The following is a 19,477-nucleotide window of genomic DNA, read 5'->3' as shown; positions in this document are numbered from 1 at the left end:
CTGATGCCTTTCACAGGTTCAGTTTGGTTATACTATGGTGAAGACATGCTTACTACGTCCACACTCTTTTGTATTTCTGTGTTGGCTTGGTGGATAGCTACTGGGACGATTGTGTATAGGGTCCTGGGTTTGAGACCTGCATGGCTGTTTATTTTGTTGCTGGGCAGAGCAAGGCCCATTGGATACAGAGTGATTAAGGCACTTTAAAGCAGTTGTAAGTGGGTTTGCACGGAGGTAAGCACTGCTAACTTCTGTTCACAGTTTCTTGCACCCAGTTAGCTTCCCCTTTGCTTAATCTGTGTAGGCAGTGCTTACCCCTGCACAGATGCACTTAAACACACTTACTAGTGCTTACATATGCTTACTACTGCTTATCTCTGCTTACACCTGCTTACTACTGCCTTATTCATTATGATGCTGACTCTTCACATGTGCATTTCCTACTACTCCAGTTGATAAATATATGTTATTTAGTGGGTTTTGCAATAAAAATATTGGTTATACCATGCTTTGCCATGTAAAATAGACTGTGCTGCAGTGGCACTCAAACCTTGAATGCCTGATTGTTAGGTGAATATTCTGCCTACTACACTATTACTGTGCTGCTTCATCGGCATATATCTTCCTTGTTATCCTCTTCAGCCTTTTAAGTTGCTTTAACCATAGCTAAGCAATGGGCACACCCACGCACCTTCGGTTAGCTGTACTCGGAGTTTTAAAAAAAATAAAGGGGTTTCTTCTTTGGATTTTTATGTCCTGTTGCTGTCGTACACATGGGGGACTGTTGGTGGGGATATGCAGACACCTACGAGCGGTCTCACTCATTTATTTCCACTTTGTGCTTTTCTACATTGCAGGGGCATGCTTATTCTGAGAGCTCTGCTGTCAGACATGCCACCTGCACTCATACACACTCCATGTAAGCCTAGGAGATCGGGCAGCAAACCTTCATTAATATGCATGGCGTGCTGCCACCCTCCTCCTACACAGGCAGTTCTTTGCAGGACTAAGCTAGTCCTGCACAGAAGATTAGTGAATCTGGTGGACTGTTTAACCTTGTCATAATTTAAATAATCAGTACCAGACAATTTAGAAACAGCAGTTACAGCTTTACCATGGAGTAAGGTGGTCAGGAACCATACCCAAAGCCCTTGGTCAGCATTATACTGTTTACATATTATTTCAAATATATGAATAAAACAATCAAAATTATCATCTTCTTTATACTATGAAAGAAATTTACTGACCTTTGTTGCTTCTGGAATTCAGTTATTTTAATTATGTTTTTATTTATTTATTTATTTATTGCATTTGTTAACCGGAAAGGTCCACTGGACCTAAAAAGAGCCCATTTTCAGTGGAGGACCGGGGAGAAAAGCACCACATTATTACATAACAAAGTGAAATATTTATACATAGAACTAGGTATGTTGACATTATTTTTACATTCAAACAAGTAATAAAATTAATAGTAACAGCAGTAATAATGTTTACAGTCAAAGAGTAGTATAATAGTACAGTTTGTATATGTATCTGTAGTATACTTAACAGCGGAGACAAGGTATAGAATGGAATAGGAGGAGATAGAAGGGCTAGAGGAGAAAGAGATATGCTATGGAGACAGAGAAAGGAGTATGTAGAGAAGAGAGAAGGAGAGGAAAAGTTTGTAGTTTAAAAGATTCAAGTTGAGATTCCAGAGAGAGGAGTTAGGTGATATGGTAAGTGGTTGGGGTGCAGGAGCATAGCCAGTGAGAGGAGAGATGTGATTTGAGTGATTTTATTCAAGATGGCTGGATTGCATATAGTTCTGAGTGAAGTAGGAAGATTATTCCATAACTAAGAGACAGTATGAGAGTACAATATTTGGCCGGCTGAGAACATGGGTTTGTTGACTGACAGTAGCATTTTGTTTTCAGATCTGAATTGGAAATTAGTATGGTATAGTTTCATTATATTCCCTTCCCCATTATCTTCATGTTCCCATCGAAGAATGAGCATGTCCCTCTCATGTTGATGCTACTTCTTTTTCTCTTTGGCCTCCAAATGCTACAGCCTCTCATTTTCTTTGGCCTTCAAATGCCGCAGTCTCTCATTTTCTTCAGCCTCCAAATCCCACAGTCTGTCTGGCGATTCTAATTCCATATGTTTAGTCTCCAGTTCAAGTCTTTTTAATTCCAGACAGATTTTTAAGTACTCTGAGGAAAAGGTGAACTGTCCTGTTTCTGAGGGTTGTACATCACCATCATCAGACTGGTTGTACTCCTGGTTGCTGATCTGTACTGCAGCTGCTTTTAAGGCTGAAATCAGTTCCTCTTTAGTAAGGTTCACATACACCACTGCTTGGATTTGCACACTTTAGCCAGCTGGTTCACTGTCAGCCTGCCATATTCCACTGCTGACATCTTTGCCTGCTTTCCTTTAGCAAACTAAACTAAAAATAAATAAATAAACTTGTGAAAAATGAAACTGTATGTTTACCTTGTGGCTGTTGAGAGTACACACACCTTTAGTGACAACTGCTTACAGGCTACAGAAGTTCAATTAATATCCACACCACTGCTCACCAATACGTGACATTTCTCCTCTGGGCCAATGACCAAGGAGCCTCAATCCTTACCACTGATACAGGTCGGGTATGTTCACTGAGAAAAAAATAGACACACGCAGTATTTTTAGATGCTGCTCTCTGCACAAAACACAATTTCCATTAACAGCACACAGGGAATACACACTCCAGCCCCGGGTTGAATTTTCTTTCCAGGCACCTAATAAGAATCCCCACTGACACAGCTATAGAATTAAGCCCTTAGCTGGGTGTTCTAGCCAAATCCGCCACCACCCTCTGTTTGAAATCAGTGCTCTCAGTGTCCCTCTTCAAAGTAGCTTAACCACACACACTGCCTTCAGATTTGATTTTCACACACACACACACACACACACACACACACACACACACACACACACACACACACACACACACACACACACACCTGTGAAATGCTGGCACAGTTTACTTACTTTGCCACCACCACCTAGACTATAGTTTCACTGCTTCCAGCCAGCTACATTAAGGCTGTTACCAGGGTACCCAATTACTCTTTGTAAAAGTAGTACTTATACAAATGGTAGCATTTCCAAGCCAAGCAGCAAGACTTTCAGGAATGTGGAGCCACAGTGCCACTATATAAATGCAATTACTCTCATAGGTTAAATATTTTCTAAAGGACCAGCCATGATGAAAGGTATAGATATATTTAATAATAAGTACTGAAAAAGAAATCATGCCAATACAGAATATCTATTTACAATAAACACCAGAGTTTCAATCACAGTAAATATAAAAAACAACACAGATAGACTTAGACATATACAGAAACGCAATAGTTAACTAATTTCACTATATTTTCCTAACTGCCTAAATAATTACTGTTCCCTACTTATTGGCTAGAGCAAAGCAAAAAAAAAAAGTGGATGAGTGTTTTGTGCTAGTTCCAATAACAGAGTCCTGAGTGCCACTATCACATCTCTAACTAGTATCCAAATACAATTTCAGTGCTGGCTACTAGATGACATCATATCTGGTCACCTGACTCTGTAGTTCCCACACTAACCTCTCATTAGATACTGAGCCAGGATTTGGCACAGATATGTCACAATACATACATAGAACTTTAGCTAAGGGCTTAATACAGCATCTGGAAGCTAAAAATCAATTCCAAAACTTCTACCCTTCCTGCAGAAAGGCTTTTCATAGACATAGCATCTCTGGGTGCATTCAGACTTGTGAGATCAAATCTTTATGGCCTAAACCAGGTCATTTAATTTCAGGCTATTTTTCTTAAGGTTAGCTGGGCTGAGCTTAATCCCTTCCCTTCCAGTATGCTCTGTTAAAATATATACATTCCATCAGTTACAATAATACAGTCTCACATACATGTGTATTTCTTTTCTGTCCAGCAGAACCCACTAATACATTTTAACACAAGTAGCTTTACAAATACATTTTTAACACAAATATCTGTACAAATCCGTTTAATAGTCAAATGACATATAATTCTTTACAAAACTCCAGCTAGCTATGCTGGCATATGTTGCATATGCACTGCCCTACTCTCTCTGGCACCGCTGGCACTATCTCACATCATCACACTAATATCACAGTTGGACCCAATGATTGCCCACAATCTGTAGTCCTTCAGACAGTTGTTTGGACACAGGATATGTATGTCCTTTTTGATGTCTATGATTTAACTAATGAACAGGAAAGGCCCTATCAGACAGCCCTAACATATGGACCTGATCACTAGACCTGAGATATAAGTTCACCCCACACATTTCAACATATTTAGATGCAACGTATGTGATACAGTGGTCTCCCTACTAGGTGATATAGGTGTTTATGGCCACATCTGACAGTGTTGAGTGAACAGCTCAGTGTGAATTTGTGGCAAATGCCTTGGGTTTGTCAAGTTCAAAAGGATGATATTGTTGTCATCATGCATGCCCTCAATGACCTCTTTGAGGACATCTAACAGATGTAACAGACATGAAGTAGCATTAATAATCCACACAGCTCTGCTGCATACAGTCAGGTTATTAATAGTGTCCATTTAAAAATGGTCCATGATGATATGTTGGTCTACCTCACAGATGAGAAGAGTCAGCATGTGTCTATACATGCATGCATTGTGTGCTGTACCCTCCCCTCACATGGATGCATATTGATGTACACCCTTCTACAGGAACATAGTCTGTATGGAGGGTGCGTTGAAATGTGTATTCAACTATGTCAGGAAGGTGGAGGCACTGAGTCACATGATATGTGATCTTTGATGTTGTCACAGTTCACTGATTTTATGTGATAGGCCGGGATGAAGGCAAAACAGTGCACACTGCCTATCCTGATCTGGCCTAGGGTTTGAACACAATCCCCCATGCAGGTATAATTGAAAAACTCTCCCAGTGGGGGATTAATCCTTAAATCACCAGTGGGTAACCAGGTGTCCCATTGACACAACACATACTGTGAAAGTTGATAAATAAACCTGTACCAGTAGAGCTGTCACCATTGGTGTACCCTAGAGATCTGTGCTTGGCCCTTTACTGTTTGGAATCTATTTCTCAACAGTTCGGGCTAAAGTATATGGCCTTTGGTTTAATGTGTTTGCTGACTCTTGCATACTGGGTGCAATCATTGAGTCCACCTATGATGATAACATACTACAGTTGGGGCTAACACAGACAAATGATTGGTGACAAAACCACACAGACTACAAATGAATGCAAAAATGTGTCTTTATTTTGCTCTTCTAAAAAGTGAAATTCTCTGCTAATTACAGCATTGGCAACAGTCCCCCGATGCTGATACCCAGGGATGCAAGAACTGGGAACACACTTAGCTAGCAATCTTAACACTGGTATTAAATGCCTATGTTGTGCACATCATAAGTCATACCATCATATTTAGATCATAGGATTATATTACAGCAGTGTCTGCAAACCTCATCAGAACACTAATAGAGTATAATGCTCTTTTTTGTATATACCTCACTAGACACATGCAGCAGCCGGAAAGACCACAGGAGTTTCTCACCAAGGAAACACAGGGCCTACAGACCATGCCATGCCATGATGCATGTGGATAGACTGAATGCCATGTCACTATAATCTGTATCATATAGGATGAGGAGACTTCTTCCAGGCCTACAGGCCAGTCTCTGACCCCTCCCTGGTGGGAATAGTACATATCCAGAAATTAGATATAGTTGATCACATCAGCAGTGTCTGGTGAGGAGAATATGGTATTAACAATGTCCCACCTGCTGGTGTAAAAGGTTTGCTGTAATGTCAGGCAAGAGAGCAAATACACCCCTCCCTCCACTTGACTAATGTGAAAATAGAACCCCTACCTCTCTAACTACACAGCCTACAGAACTCAGTATTTAATGCAAGAACCACAGCTCAAGTCTGACTTAGAGAGTTTCACACACTTTATAGCTGAATATATCAGGAGTATCTGGTAAGGAGAATATGGTAATAACAGTGCCCCACATGCCTTTTTTTAATTTCCCGAAATATTTTGGGTTTATATTACCATGACAGGAATGGACTCCATTCCAAAGTCAAAGTACAATTAAAGTTCATGAAATTAATATTGTTTCAATCTTTGATGTCAGCTAAAAGTGTTCTTTGCAGCACCCGCAACGTGCTCAGTAATGACTCCTTTTGCAATTCGTATGGATTACATGTTTGGGTAACATATCTAAATACAATTGTAGATTCTTTTTTATAAAAACTGTTGCTCCTACTACTTTTAGAACTATCTGGGTATCTTTCTTCCATAAAAAGTAGATACAAAACAAAGCTTTCAGACAACAAGTCCTTCCTCAGTGTTACAAAAGTTAAAAAAAAGACAGCCATCTTTTAAGTAATTTAAAATAAATCATGACACAGCCCATCCTATTAAAAAAACACATTGATCAAGTTAAAAAATTTACATTGCAAACTATTACTTGTGCATTGTAACCAACTTATATTCAAATATAAAAAACTTTTGTTTCATTTCCTGCTGCTTAGATCTTAATATTGGTTTTAATGTTACTTGTTTATTTAGACCAGGATGCATATCTGCCTGCATACAGATAATCGATTCATATTCCTTAATATCTAACTTGTTAATGACATCACCACATCTGATGTTCAGAAATAGGAGATCTATAACTCTAAAGACAAATTGGTGGGAATCACCATATTTCTGCACATGTTTCACCAAAGAATTAGTTTCTATTCCTCAATGTATATCAGACCCATGCTCTATTATCCTGTCACATAGCCTTCTAGCTGACTTTCCCACATAAAATCCTGAACATTGTTGACAAGTAGCTAAGTATACAATAAAAGAGGTGTTACAAGTTGCAGTGCAGTTAAATGTAAACTTCCTCCTACTAACAGGATGTATAAACTCATTAGATTGACAGATATTTAAAAAACAGGAGCAATTATAGTATGGGACAGTTCCTCTCTTATTATAACTAATAGGGTTCTTTTTGTTTAAAGCAAGGTCCTTATAGCACAAAAATTTCAGACTCTCACAATTCCTATATGTAAATAATGGCTTATCAGTAAGCCATTTTTCATGACCAGGTATGGCTTTTAAAATGTCCCAATTACTTCTAATAATCCCCTCCACTGATTGACTCACCCTGCTATAGGTCATTAAATACCTTAGAGGTTGAGCAGCATTTTCCTGCTGTGCTTTCAAATTATTATGATTAGAAAAATATGGTTTTGCTTCTCCATTCCTCAAGAACATCACTTTACTCCTAGTTAAATCAAATTCTTTAGGGTTATAACCTGTCATTAAAAATTCACTTGTCATTTCTTCCATATGTTTTATACAAACTTCAGGTCTAGTATTCAACCTACTAGCCCACAAATACCGACTTTTAGTGATACCTTTAAAAGTGTGCTGGGCATGTATACTATTTTATGTAGATATTTGTTCACATGCACATCCTTTTTATGTATACACTTGTCCAAACCATTTTCAGTTAACTGTAATTTAACATCTAAAAAGTGTATCACAGTTTCCGAATAATTCATTTCAAACTTTAGAAACTCAGTAGTTTGATTCAAATATATAAGAAAATTCTTTAGTTCATCCTGATTACCTTGCCAAATTAAAAAAAATGTCATCAACAAAATGTTTGTAAAATAAGATTTTAGATGGATACATATTATTCTCAACATACACACTTTTCTCCTCCCATTTACTCAAAGTCAGGTTCACGTAGGTATTAGCTATTGCAGTACACATCACTGCCCCTTATATCTGGTGATATATCTGCTTACTGAAAATAAATATATTATTTTCTAATACTAATTCTAAAAGTTCGCAGAAAGTTTCTGTTTGTCTTGCTGTATACTGACCATGTTAACAAATAACTATCCTTACTCAGTCAATCCCATAATTATTGGGGATGACAGTAAAGAGAGACTTTATATCTAATGTTATAAACATGAATTTTCTTTCTGTGGTACAATTATACCATTCATAAAGTTGGGTTAGAAAATCACCAGTATCCTTAACGTAACTAGACACATAGTTCAAAAACACTTTCAAAACATTTTATCTATTTTGGTAGAAAAATTCACAATTCCCTCCGATGAGACCTATTGTCTCTGGGAGGGGATGGGCAACAGAGCCCTTGTCGGTTTATTTACAAAATGTTTTGAAAGTGTTTTTGAACTATGTGTCTAGTTACATCAAGGATACTGGTGATTTTCTAACCCAACTTTATGAATGGTATAATTGTACCACAGAAAGAAAATTCATGTTTGTAACATTAGACATAAAGTCACTCTTTACTGCTCTCCCCAATAATTATGGGATTGACTGAGTGAGGGAAATTATTTGTGAACATGGTCAGTATACAGCAAGACAAACAGAAACTTTCTGTGAACTTTTAGAATTAGTATTAGAAAATAATATATTTTCAATAAGCAGATATATCACCAGATATAAGGGGTAGTGATGTGTACTGCAATAGCTAATACCTACGTAAACCTGACTTTGAGTAAATGGTAGGAGAAAAGTGTTCATGGTGAGGATAATATGAATCCATCTAAAATCTTATTTTACAAACATTTTGTTGACTTTTTTAATTTGGCAAGGTGATCAGGATGAACTAAAGAATGTTTTTATATATTTGAATCAAACTACTGAGTTTCTAAAGTTTGAAATGAACTGTTTGGAAACAGAGCTACATTTTATAGATGTTAAATTCCAGTTAACTGAAAATGGTTTCGACACTTGTATACATAAAAATGATGTGCATGTGAACAAATATCTACATAAAAATAGTATGCATGTTTGGCGCACTTTTAAAGGTATCACTAAAAGTCAGTATTTGCAGGTTAGTAGGTTGAATACTAGACCTTAAGTTTGGATAAAACAGATGGAAGAAATACCAAGTGAATTTTTAGTGAGAGGTTATAACCCTAAAGAATTAGATTTAACTAGGAGTAAAGTGATGAGCTTGAGGGATGGAGAAGCTAAACCATATTTTTTGAACCATAATAATTCAAAAGCACAGCAAGAAAATGTTGCTCACCCTCTAAGGTATTTAATGACCTAAAGTAGGGTGAGTCAATCAGTGGAAGGGATTATTAGATGCAATTGGGACATTATAAAAGCCATACCTGGTCATGAAAAATGGCTTACAGATAAGCCATTATTTACATATAGGAATTATGAGAGTTTGAAACAATGTTTGCACTATAAGGACCTTGCTTTAAACAAAAAGAACCCTATAAGTTATAATAAGAGAGGAACTGTTCCATGCTATGATTGCTCCTGTTGTTTAAATATCTGTCAATCTAATGAGTTTATACATCCTGTTAGTAGGAGGAAGTTTACATTTAACTGCACTGCAACCTGTAGCACCTCTTTTGTTGTATACTTAGCTACTTATCAACAATGTTCAGGATTTTATGTGGGAAAGACAGCTAGCAGGCTATGTGACAGGATAATAGAGCATAGGTCTGATATACATTGAGGAATATAAACTAATTCTTTGGCGAAACATGTGCAGGAATATGGTGATTCCCACCAATTTGTCTTTAGAGTTATAGATCTCCTATTTCTGAATATCAGATGTGCTGGTGTCATTAACAAGCTAGATATTAAGGAATATGAATGGATTATCCATATGTAGGCAGATATGCATCTTGGTCTAAATAAACTAGTAACATTAAAATTAATATTAAGATCTAAGCAGCAGGAAATAAAATATACGTTTTTATATTTAAATATAATTTGGTAACAATGCACAAGTAATAGTTGCAGTGTAAATTTTTTAACTTGATTAATGTGTTTTTTACAGGATGGGATGTGTCAAGTGATTTATTTTAAATTGTTTAAAAGATGGTTGTCTCTTTTTTAACTTTTGTAACACCGAGGAAGGACTTGTTGTCTGAAAGCTTTGTTTTGTATGTCCTTTTCATTAAAACGATTCAACGTTTTGAGGTCTGCTTTTTTACATTTTGGACTGTTTCTGCTTCACTTCACTTTACCACTTTACCCACTTTTTTCTATATCTATCTTCCATATTGCTCTTATTTCTGCTTGCAGATCCTGATATTTTATAAATTTTTGAATCTCTGTACGCAAACCACTGTAGTCACTGGGTGTGGCAATTTTAATTATCAATGCTACTTTTGTCTTCTTTTCATGGACTACTATATCTGGTTTTCTAGCATCTATTTTTTGGACTGTTGGTAATGGGTGATCCCATGTGATGTAAACATCATAATTTTCTATGATGCTTTGTAGCTCATGTTTCCAGTGTTTTTCAGCCAATTCAGTATCATAATGTTTGCACAATCCCCAGTGCAATAGTCTTACCATATGCTGGTGTAAAAGGGTCACTACAATGTCAAACAAGAGCACAAACACACACAACCCCAGTTGACTGCAGAACCTCTACCTAAGCATACAGACTACAGAACTCAGTGATTTATGCTAGCACCATGGCACAAGTCAGACATTTAAGAGGTTGCCAGACAACTAATAGTGGATGACATCAGCAGGATATGTTGAAGAGAAATGTCAGGAGGCCTACATGAAATGGATATGTAGGCATATGCAAGTGTCAAAATGCTGTCAGTTCATGGGATTGGAGTGGTAAGTGTAGGACACCCTTATGGTCTTCTAGCTAGACACACACACTTGACTGCAGTGAGAACAAAACTCCTACCTATCTAAGTACACAGACTACAGAACTCAGTACTTTACACTAGCACCACAGCACAAAGTCTGATTTTTACAATGCTGCAGGACAACTTATAGTGGGTAATATCAACAAGGCATGTTGTAGAGAACATGTTAGGAGGCCTGCATGAAATTAATGTGCAGGCATGTGCAGGTGTCAAAATACTGTCAATTCCTGGGACTGGAGTGGTAACTGTAGGATACACACTTATGATCTTCTGGCAAGACACACACATGCACACACACATGCACACACACACACACACACACACACACACACACACACACACACACACACACACACACACACACACACACATACACCCCCCCCACACACACACACACACACACTACTGTACTCAGTATTTTGTGCAAGCACCATGGCACAAGTCTGACTTTTACAAAGCTGACAGACAACTGATAGTAGATGATGACATCAGCTGGTCATGTTGGAGAGAAGATGTTGGTAGGTCAGCGCATGTTCATAATTTCATAGGTCCATAGGAGGTTACTAGACTAATAGCCCTAGGGAATTTACAAGCCTAGCTGTGTAAAAACACAAGTACCCTTATTGAGCATAGTTAGATGGTTGTTGTTAGCTGAGCAATTTTTAATCAGCACTGACTGCCCTTGTCTATGAGGAACAAAGGTGCCCCCCCAGGGGTGAATTTACAATCATCCATCCAGTTTTCAAGGTTGCAGTTGAATAGGGTCATTGCTTCACATGCAGTAGGACGCTATTATACAGGAGTGGAAATTACTGGAAGATATATCTATCTCTCCAGCATGTTCTGTTTATGTCACAAGCTAGGTTGAGATCCCAGACCAAGTTATTCTTGTCCCATTTGATTTGCAGATGTCCAGAATTTCCAGTAAGGCAGGGTCAGAGACTGCTCTGCAGGCCAGGCATAGGTCACCTTTCAGCAGAATGTATGATACTGAGTACAGTGACAGGTGTTTCAGTCTTTCCATGTATGTCATATTTTGGAGGCCCTGGATTCTCCTGGTCACAAACCTCTTTGTTTTCTCCAGTTGCTGTAGGTGTCTGGTGAAGTACAGACAGAAGGGAGCATTGTACTCAACTAGTAGTCTGATAAAGATTGACTACAGAGGAGCTATGACCTCCCTGGTTTTGGATGTGATGACCTTATCTAAGAGGTGCACATTGTAGACTGTGTGCATCACCACTATGGGTACATAGTGATTAAAGTTTAGATTGATATCAACATGTATTCCCAAGTCTCAGAATACTGAGTTTGGGCTTAGAGGTGTGCTATGTGTATCATAATTAGCAGGGATACTTATTTGCCAAAGGGGCTAATAAGGAATATTTTCCTTTAAGGTTTACTTTGTGAGTTTGGCACCAATCATTTGTCTGCGTCAGCCATTTCTGTAATACATTAACTTCATTGGAGGTACTCTATACAAATGCACCCAGTTGACAGTCATCTTCAAACGTGGTAAGCCACAGGTCATCTGCCTTTGCCTGGACTTCAGATAAATACTTCCTAAACAGTTGAGGGTCCAGCACAGATCCTTGTAGTATTCCACTGGTAATGATCTAGTGGTGCAGGTGCACTGCCAACCTTTGATAGTGTGCATTCTGTCAGTGAGCCAGTTGGCTATCCATCAAGTAATGTCTGGGTTAATCCCCAGATGGGAAATTTTCTCTGTGATACCTGAATGGGGGATTATGTCAAAGGTCATAGATCAACACAAGCAGTATGTCCTGTTATCTTTCATCCAGTGCTTTGGTGACATTATCAAAGAAGTTCACTAGGTTTAATAAGCAAGATCTACCCTTGACAAAACTAAAATCTGTCAGGTCAAATTTGTTGAAGATCACCTATGTCCCTGTGGATAAGACACATGGCGATTCTCCTATAGCCTTGCAGATAACCCTGTTTAGGTTTATGAGTCAATAGTTCTATTTCTGAATGTTACCAGATTAATGTGCATCACATATTACACAACATTTGGTATATATTTACATGCAATTGGTATATGTGTGAAAAAGTACTGATATGCCAGGATTGCAGTGCATGAGGGGAGACAACACATGGCTGTATTGTAAATATGCAACATATTGTTAGATAAGGCGGGTTCCTATTACTTGATCAAATGTTTAAGTTAGCAAATATCTAAATGTCGATCTGGTAATAGTCAAAGCAAAAAACTGTAAACGGACGATTTAATGCAGGGAAAGAATTCCCTTGGCCGTTATGTGGGTTTTGCCCCATTCCCCACTGTAGAGTGATCTCAGAGTTGGTATATTTAGTTAGGGAGGGTGTAGGGGGCAAAGCTCCCAACTTTATTTTAGTTGTTTTTTTTTTTTTTGTTTTGTTTTTTTTTTTGCAGCTGAGGGAATTCATTCCCTAAGTTAAATCAGCTGTTTGCTGTTTTAATTTTTCGATATTACCAAGTCAACATTTAGGTATTCGCTAACCTAAACTTTCAATCGGGTAATATAGACATGATAAGCCCTTCAGTTTATGTTTCCACATGTAATTTCATGGCATAAAGAGTAATTGGACAGTAAACAGAACTAAAATTTGTTAATATTTAGTTTTCCATAGCGCAGTGAACAGCAGGTTTGCACAATGGTTTGCAAAATGTCTGCACATGCGAGATAAACATTTCCATTTCTTTCCCTATTTGCACGTAGTTAAGAAATGCACAAATGGCAAGAGTTAGTATTGTGTCTATGAAACACACCTGCTGCTTAGCTGACTCTGTAGCAGCAGGTGTAAATGCATTAACACATTTCTTTATGAGCCCAGATGATAGTGGTTTTGAATCCAGGTATATCTTATACTTTTAAATAAGCAGTGATAATGCAATGACATTATTCTTCAAAGTACATTCAGCATATGTTACTCTGTGTTGATGTAGCATAGCGGGGTTCAGCGACATTGCGAGTAGGTGTGATATGCCAAACTCTGTACAAACTAGAGACCAAAGAGTGAAGGGATCTATGTTTTTTTCTGGTACTTATGTGTGTTGTGTGTGATTCTATTTTTTTGACCAGATTATAGGTGTTAAAATGGAGTAGATAGGAAAGTGGTGAAATGGGGAGTAAGCAGGGGGAAGAACAAAGGGAAAGAAATACAGAAATGTGCAGGAGGGAGGAAGAAAAGAACCATAGGTATGCATTTTTCAACAGTAAAAACTGATAATATGTGCAGAATATTAGCTGAATTTGGACTGTCACCTCCAGAGAGAGGGGCGACAACAATGTAATCATATGCAAAGTGAAAAAAAAACAAAAACACCAGCAAAATGAGGAAAAATCGATCCACACACCTCCAGGTTCACACGCCTTTATAATGAAACTGATAATTAAGCACTCTGCCAATGGAGACTTCAACAAAATAACAAAGTTAACAATCAAAAGCACTTTATATAGCCATTATAACCATAATAGACAACTTCTTTAACAAATCCAAGCATAAATGTCACAAAAATACAACTCTCCAATAGATTATAAGACTCAACCCCTTTTAAAAAAATGCAATATTATACTAGTATAAAAGCATCTTGTTAAAACATTTCTCATAAAAAAGTTATATATAATATAATATATATATATATATATATATATATATATATATATATATATATATATATATATATATATGGATCTAGGTTATAACATCGACAACTAAGAAGAGCGACAGCCAGTTCCCCGACACGAAAACACCGACAGAGACATAATCGAAACTGCAAATCATGGACATTGCACAGGTAACGGGTTTAAATTACGCTAATCTTGCCTACCATAAGGACTAAGTAATACAATGATCGTAACACATGCATAACACTGCCACACTTACTAAAACATGGTAGGCAAGATGTATGTAGAAAGCAATCTGAATCTAATGTATTACTAATATCTATGCAAGATTAATGGGACTGCTTCTGTTTAATAATTATTACTTTAGCGATTGAACACACAATATGCGAACAGTCATTAAATGATGCATCAACATTCTAACATCTTGTTGATAACCCCTGAGAGACTTGTGCGCTTTTCAGCTTTTTTTCACATACCAGTTTTGACAGTTGTTCCACGCAGACTCAAGAGACTAAAAAAAGAATTCAAGCATTTTTTTGTTCCCGCTTTACTCAGATCAGCTTTGAAATCCAGCTCGAGAGGCTCCATTCATTATAGGAAAAAGAAACATCCTGATGTCATCATTCCTGACTGTGGGACACATTTTTTATGAACTTTAACCTTATGGGATAGTCGCACTGTTTTTTTAGAATGTTGAACCACGGTTTTACTGCAAATAAGTATATAAACACGAATAAACAGTTTAAACACTTTCATACATATAAACACATACATAAAACATATTAATATACAATAATCTTCATTTTGTAATCCACTACCTGCATTTGTAACTATACTTAATATAAAAACTACACTATATCAGATAACTTTATACACAGTGCTAAAGCATACTAAATAACATAAATACATACTATAAAACATTCATTGATTGTTAATCTACTTCCTATAAACTTCACATATACAAAATTAGTAAATGTCATATAAGAAAAAGAAATGCCAGCATATCTTTATGACAACCCTATCTGTAATTCTATGATTGTTAAACAGTTTATGAATAGTTTTAATTATGTTTCCTGTCTGTTGTAATTGCTTAACAATAATTGAACTTCAAGCACAGATATAGTAATTGGATATTTTATATTAAATATAATAGTAAATTAATGAATTGTTTAAAAGGGAAAGGGGGATAGAGAGAAGGAAACAGTGAAGAATATATACATTTTTTTCTCTTTCTCACACAAAATAACACTTTTTGACAGTAGCTGAGTTATTGTATCTATTTGTTAGGAGGATAATTTGAGTGATATATGCTACTCGAATTAGGAGTATATAACTCCAGGAAGAGTTTTGGTAGACTTGTTATATTGATGTTTTGTTACAATGTTATGTTATTTTTCTTTTTTTATGACGTTCACAATAGCAACATATTTTGAGACTCTTCAATACGTCTATGATTTGATAAGTATGTTTTCTAGCATTAGTGCTTACCAGAGAGGAATACAAGTGATTTACCCTGTATATATTTATAACACACAATATAAATGTTTCTTTTAAAGGGTATTTCAATAAATATTAATGGTCTAAATAATCCCTGCAAGAGAGGAAGCTTGCTCAAATATCTTAAAATACATAAATCACATCTTGTCTTTTTACAAGAAACACATCTAATATCCACAGATATTGGTAAGTTAAATACCAGATATTATTCAATCTTAACAAGTTCAGAACATAGTGAAAAGAAAAGAGGAGTAGCTATTTTATGGAATAAAACACTCCCCATGCCTAAAATACTAGAAACATACAAAGATAACAAAGGTATGTTTTGCTCAGTCACAATAGAACTAAATAAAAAATATATACTTTAATAAACATATATTGGATTCCAGGTATTGGTTCAAACACCGTCAAATTGCATTTAAATAAAATAGTTAGTCTTGCTAAAGGTAATTTAATTATAGCAGGTGATTTTAATTGTATATTAAGTGATGTAGATACTAACTCCTCAGTAAAAAGAAAAACATCATCTTCAGCTAAATTACTATTGGACTTTACGCAATCATTTATTTTAAAAGATATAAATAACTTTGCAGATGTAGATTCACTTCCATTCAGACATAAAACAAACTCCAGAATAGATAGAATTCTAATATCAAAAGAATTAACAGACAATTTAATTAAAGTAAAGGTTATTTCATGTCCCTTATCTGAGCACAACTCAATAACTTTTGAACTACTAATCAAAACAAATCACACTGTTATGATTAAAGGAATGCCAGCATACATAACTAATTTGAAAGAATTTAAATATTTTTAACTCTTAGAGATACAAGACTTTATCACATTAAATAATACTAATAATATTTTACAAGTTTATATTTGGGATGCTTTAAAAGCCTTCTTATATGGGAGAATTCTCTCGTGGTATAATAATAAAAGGAAATCCTGGGAAAAAGAATTATTAGATCTACAAGGTAAATTAGACAAGCTAAAACTTAATTTAGATAGTAATACTGATAGAAAAAACAAAGAGAAAGAAATAAGTAAACTAAATACAAAATACCTGGAGATCTTAAACCATAAAACAAAAATCAGAATAGAGAAATTTAAATTTATAACCTTCTCAACGAACCCTAGATCTTTAAATATCTTAGCAAATAAAACAAAAAGACTTAATAAATTTAATCATATTAAGGAGATCTATTCCCCAAAAAAGAAGAAACTTGTGTCTAATATACACAATATTTTACTGGAATTCAAAGAATTCTTTCATAAGATAAATTAGAACTCCCAGATAACGGATTCAAAAGATTTGATTAAGACATTTATAACAAAGTATACTAAATATAGATTATCAAGAGATCAAACTACTAATATAGTTAAACCTATTTCTTTACAAGATATACAAAACCAGATAACAAAACTTAAATCACACAAAGCCCCCGGGAATGATGGCATTATCCCAGAATTATATAAATTATTACCTAAATCTGCTTTAAATATTGTGCATAATGTATTTAATATTTCCCAAAGCAGCACATTCATACCCCCTTCTTGGAAATATACCTTTATATCACTAATAATCAAATCAAGCAGGGATCCTACTAAGTGTTCTTCCCATCCCTCCCCCCAGAATCTACTCCAACCCTATCGCACCACCAGACCACTAAGATCCAGCAACAAAAATGACTTGCAGATCACTAAAGCCAATAACTCTGCTGGTGAAGCACTATTCTCTTGCACCATAGCCAAATTATGGAACTCCCTCCCACCCACAATTACCTCCATACCATCATGCACCCACTTCAAAACTTTACTAAAAGTGCACCTAAAAACATGATGGCTATGCCCTTGCAACTCCCACTCTAATATCACCCTCCCCATCCAACCACTACGTTTCTTTCCACTCCACTCACTACCTTGATTATAGCAAGCTCAGATGCTCATAAGCCAGTACTTATTATACAGCAGGAACTTCTTCTTGTAACATTTGTTAATGTCTGTTATGTACTTCACAGATAAAGATTCTAGTTGTCTACTGATGTACTATGTTCTTCATCTGTAAATATGTTGTAAGTAATTGCTATGTAAATTGTTAATTGCTATGTAATCCAATGTAACTACTGTCTGTTTATTTTAACTGTGGAGCTTTTCTCCCCGGGCCTCTGCTGAAAACGGATCTACGTCCAGTCGGACACTCCCGGTCAACAAATATAAATAAATAAAAATAAATAATAAATAAATAATAAATAAATACAGACCCATCTCTTTATTAAACATAGATTATAAAATGTTTATGTCCATATACGCTGAGAGATTAAAAAGTTTTTTGCCATCACTAGTAAATGATGATCAGACCGGTTTTATTGTAAATAGAACTACTTATGACAATATAAGAAGAACAATAACTTTGATAGATTCAGCAAAAACCTCTAATAAAACTTTAACTTTAATAGGTTTAAATATAAATTGTGCCTTTGATTCAGTTAATTGGGACTATTTATTTATTTTGCTAGATGAGTTGAATTTCTCAGATAAGTTTATAAATCTTATAACAAACGTATATAAAGGGACTCAGGCATATATCAAAATTGGCACTGTCATATCAGAAAACATTCTTATTACAAGAGGGACTAAACAGGGATGCCCTTTATCCCCCCTTTTATTTACATTGATCATGGAACCATGGGGCAATTTGGTAAGAGATGATGAAAACATTGAAGGTTATAGGTTAAATTTAGATACTTCATCTAAAATTCAATTATTTGCTGATGATATTCTGATAACAGTAGGAGAAAGCTACAAATTTATTTCTGCCATATTTAAAAATATTAATAAATTCTAAAAAATATCAGGTTTAAGTTTTAATAACAATAACACTCAGATAATCCTTATTAATCTAAAACAAAACACAATTCAACAGAAGTATAAAAAACTTATACCTCAAAATAATCAGATAACAGATTTAGGAATTGTGATTACCAATAACATAAAATATAACATTCAATTAAATTGTAATAATTGTTTAAGCAAAATTGAAGATTCTGTAAAAAATGGAATAATTTAATCTTTTCCATGGATGAAAGGCTTTCTATTATAAAAATGACTATTCTTCCTAAAATGCTTTACATTATTCAATCACTTTCATTAATTCCCTCTAAAATGATAATTAAAAGATTTAATTCTTTGTTATTGAAATTGTTATGGTATCCTAATAAATCTAGAATAGCTTTGCAACATCATATAAATGACTGGACAAATGGTGGTATAAGATTTCCAAACTTGGAACTATATTCACTATACTCGATCATTAACATAGTCTCTTTTCTAATTGATAACACATATTCTTCTAAATGGAAACAATATTTAATCTCGTTAGCATGGGACTCTTCTAACAGACTAAACAACCAAAAAACACTAATGTTAAATAATCCTATTTTGTGGGTATTAAAAGATATCTTTACAGTACATTCATGTAAGTTAAATAAATCAAATTATTTGCTACTCATCCTTAAAACATTTAGGAATTTTATTTTTAAATACACTAATTATAAAACATGTATTTTCCTTCTTTTCCCAATTGCTTTTACTCAAGGAATATTAACCACGACAGATAATACAAAAATGCTATTATT

The sequence above is a fragment of the Protopterus annectens genome, chromosome 5.part1 (assembly GCF_019279795.1).
Source record: "Protopterus annectens isolate FY-2018-M chromosome 5.part1, PAN1.0, whole genome shotgun sequence".
NCBI lineage: Eukaryota > Metazoa > Chordata > Ceratodontiformes > Protopteridae > Protopterus > Protopterus annectens.
The sequence above is the reverse complement of the archived record's forward strand: the minus strand, read 5'-3'. Positions refer to the sequence as shown.